At 39.9% G+C, this 4,240-nt stretch overlaps 1 long non-coding RNA gene across 1 annotated transcript; it reads left to right on the top strand.

The window, feature by feature from the left end:
* Positions 1-306: 306 nt before the first annotated feature.
* Positions 307-3,404, top strand: LOC141437834 (uncharacterized). Its single transcript, XR_012452429.1, has 3 exons — positions 307-488; positions 1,005-1,140; positions 3,313-3,404. It is a non-coding gene; the product is annotated as an uncharacterized lncRNA (long non-coding RNA).
* The last annotated feature ends 836 nt before the right edge of the window (positions 3,405-4,240 follow it).

The raw sequence follows: 4,240 nt of genomic DNA, 5'->3' as shown, positions 1-4,240 counted from the left end.
TAATAATAATAACTCTTAGAAAAATCGATAGTTCACTCGATAAATGGTACATCTCTAAAACTGTCAAATTCGAAACGTCACAGAAGTCATCATAGGTGAAAAATATTATAGTTACGATATTTAAATATGGGCTTAGCAACAGAGCTAGCCCTTGCAGTTGCGAGTGCAGTCTGAGCGGAGTCTGCGCCGGGGTCGGTGACCGCTGCGCGTGCGCGTGACTCACTCCGCCTAATGCGGTTTTCGCCAACGTTAGCCATACCCATAACGGATAACTTATTAAATAACTACCTACTGCATTGCTGAGACTTCGGACAACATGCTGAGTGCTGACATTGCATTCTTTGACTAGAGCTAAGAGCTCAATTGATTTTTGTTATTTTTTTTTGTTAATAAATCGATCATTTAACTATTAAACTGTCTTCAAAAAGAATTATAAAAAAAATTTAAAACTTGCCTTAAAAACTTTAAATAAAAACTGAAAAGGAAAAGTAAGTTTTGGACCTACCTGTAGGTACCCCTAGTGTATGTTTTTAGTTACAAAATACGTCTCGATCGCGTTCGCGTAAAATCTCAATTTGTATGGAAACGCGAACATCGCAAACGTTCCGCTAGAGGCGCTGTTCGTATTTGCATACAAATTGAGATTTTAACGCGAACGCGATCGAGACGTATTTTGTAACCGAAAACTTACACTAAAGGCACTGATCGTGATCAGAGGGGCTACTACGAAACTCGAAATACGAAGTTCGTTTCGTATCGCACCGTCTCTTTCTCTCGCGTATTAGCGCATAAGCATCAGCAGGACGGCAATATACTTACAAAGTTCGACGGGTCCAAATAGTGTTTTTTTTTTAATTATTGTTTTTATTTCACACTTTTTGATTCTCCTGCGAAAATGGATGCCCAAAGTTCAGCTATCTTTGAGTTTGACTGTCCCAAATAGGCTGGGTTGTTCGGCGATGGATTTGCAACATACTTATAATTTTAATATTATTTTGTCGCAGTGGTTGGCTTCCCTCTGAAGAATACACAAAGGCTGTGGAGGCAGAAATGGCAGCAGAAGCAGCTAAAAAGAAAGATGACAAAGGCGACAAGGGTGAAAAGAGTGACAAGAAGAAATAGATGAACATCTAGTTCGAAGTAAGTTAAACGGAGAACGGAGACGTACTTTAAGACTTCGCCTTCTAAAAACAACACGGTGCCAATAAATAACGAAAATCCCAAGGGTGAAGGCAGACGAGCGTAATTTTTTGAGTCGTGAGCCGCGTATTTTCGATCGCGTAATTTCTGCTGCATTCGTTTTAATACAAAACCGGCCAAGAGCGTGTTGGACACGCCCAAAATTGGGTTCCGTAGCCATTACGAAAAAATTAAGTAATATTTTTCTAAGGATTTCGTTTTTTTTACGAAATCTTCCAAGTTTAGGTATATTTTATACCTTAGGCTGCTATTTACTCATAAACTACTAATAATTCTCAAGCAAACTTAGCCGTTATAGTTTTCCTTGAAAGTTTGATATAAGTACTAACTACCATCCTGATTTTTTTCAAATTTTTCCACCAACCGGTTTAGATTTTAGAGGGGGGGACGCTCGATTTTAATGAAAATTTGCACTTTAAAGTTGAATATTTCGCAAACAAATCACTGAATCGAAAAATCGTTTTAGCAATCCCCTAATGGTTTTAAAAGGCCTATCCAACGATACTCCACACTATAGGGCTGGATGAGTTTTTTTTTTTTTTTAATTGTACCATTTTATCGGCATAGTTTAATTATATATCCGTTCAAAATTACAGCTTTCTAGCATTGATAGTCCCTGAGCAAAGCCGCGGACGGACAGACAGACACACAGACAGACATGGTGAAACTATAAGGGTTCCGTTTTTGCCATTTTGGCTCCGGAACCCTAAAAAAGTCCAGTTTGTGTCACACGGCGGCTGAAAATGAGGTGACTCATTTTGAGCCGCCGTGTGGCACAAAAAAAAAGAAAGTAAGGTAGCTTGCTTACAATAGCGAGTAGAATCGATACACGAGTCATCGGTATCACTATACGAGTATAGGTACTCTAAAGCAAGTCGTGTGTGTTTGCAAGTGGTTTTTTAGTGGCGAGTTGTCGTATATTGTGGCGTTCTAAGGGGGAGGCCTTGTTCAGCAGTGGACGTCTACCGGCTGATGACGTGAAGACGTGTACAAACTGGCAACATCAATTATGGAAGGAAAGGAAATACATACTATAACATTTCTATTCCTTTTATCATTCTTTTAATATTTATACTATTACTTATTCTATAGCGAAAGCGAAGTGTGGTTACATTTGTGCAAGTGTAACTGCAGCACACGGCGGGACATATTTTGTTTTTCGCAGAACTCGGGCTTTACTTTTTATTTGATCCGTGTTCCGAAGTTAGCGATTTAGTTTTATCTCTCGTAATAGCAGTCTGGATCAAAGAGCTCATCTCGAGCGTTTTATCTTTCCGCGGGTAAGCTTATCGGCCCGCCAGCGGTTTATGCCACGGGTATATCTTAAATATATTTGGAAATTGCTTTCCGTCCGTCCTTGTTTTGAACAAAACCAATAATTTAGTGGAAAACAAGAAACGTCAGTGGTTTAGGTATTTGCTAGCAATAGGTACAATTTGTTAAGGCCTCATTGTCTAACACGCTTGTAATCACAATCGTTTTCACCACTTCTTTCCGTCACACGGTATAAGGCGAGATGGACTGCATGAAAAATCAAGTTGCATTACGTTAAGAGGCTGTAAGATCAATCTATAGCAGTAAAGTATACCTATGCTATAGTTGCATTGCTGTTTCCACTAGAGGGTTAGTTCCCGATTCGCCGAATTCTTGTTTCGTCGGATTCTTGCTTGTTTTATTTTTGCAGATTTCAATTGCCTAGAAATCGGTTAGATTCATATTTTTAAGGAAATAGCATTATTTTCCAGGAAAAATACGACCTTATTCCTCAATAATATGATTAAAGCCACGACATTTCCATAGTTTTGTTTAATTGAAAAATTCCGGCGAAACGGCAGGGCTACTACGAAACTCAAAACTCGAAGTTCGTGTCGTGCGGTCCCTCTGACACTTATACTATTTAATACGAGAGCTAGAGGGACGGTACGACACGAACTTCGAGTTTCGAGTTTCGTAGTAGCCCTGCGGGAACTAACCCACTAGAGCTGTGCTGTGCGAGGATGGCTAAACGAAGCATTTCTATTGGTTCATGACAAAGACATTCCTTGCAACACATCCTCGCACATCCCTGGTGGAAACGCTACTTACGAGTAAAAGGTGTCATTTTCATTTCAGATATCTTCGAGGACACTCAATCCCTACGTCGGCATGTCACGCTCTGCAATATGCTGTATGTGTATTAAAACCGGACATTCATTAAAAGGCATTTCAAGCAAGAGGAAGTCTTTTATTATTAAATATCCAAGTAACATATATTTGATTCACAAAGTTGCACCAGTTTAAATTATTGATTGACTAGCTTCTGCCTGCGGCTTCGCCTGCATGGAATTCGGTTATCGCGCGCTGTTCCCTCGGGAACTGTGCATTTTTCCGGGATAAAAAGTAGCCTATGTCACTCTCTGTCACACAGACTGTTGTGTCTCACAAAATCACGTCGATCCGTCGCTCCGTGTTGACGTAAAAGATGGACAAACATACAAAGATACAAACACATAAACATACAAACACAAATTTTCGCATTTATAATATTAGTATGGATTCACGCATTTTTTTGCAGAGATCCATATCAATGAAGTTTATATGTTTTTCCAGTGTTACCTGTGTGTGTCTCACAAATCTATAATTATAAAAGTGAACCGCCAGAATGTGAAAAAAAACGAGACAGAGCAGAGTGGCGCTCTACAACACCATTTGATATTGGGTGTGTACATTTTGTATATTAAGCAAAATAAAATCACAAATTCAAATTTCGAGCCAAAAACGAGCGATCTATTACCTATCTATGCCAGTGTTGCCTGCCATTCAGGGAAAAAGAAATCTATTCATTATCCTGCATCGCAGTCCGTAAAGCTCTTTAACCCATTTATTGCCGCGCGCCAGATTACCTACGTACTTTGCTGCGATGCCGACGCTGCTGCAGAGCAGCCCATCGGCATCAGCGGCATCCAGGGAAGGCTAAATTAGAAGCCCATCGGCGTTTTCGGCACTCCAGTTGCAAATTTGTAGATATGCATAAGAAACAGTGTTCGTAAACCTCTTGGGA

This window comes from Choristoneura fumiferana, chromosome 18 (assembly GCF_025370935.1).
Source record: "Choristoneura fumiferana chromosome 18, NRCan_CFum_1, whole genome shotgun sequence".
In the NCBI taxonomy this organism is placed as follows: domain Eukaryota; kingdom Metazoa; phylum Arthropoda; class Insecta; order Lepidoptera; family Tortricidae; genus Choristoneura; species Choristoneura fumiferana.
This window is presented reverse-complemented; position numbering and strand designations above follow the sequence as displayed.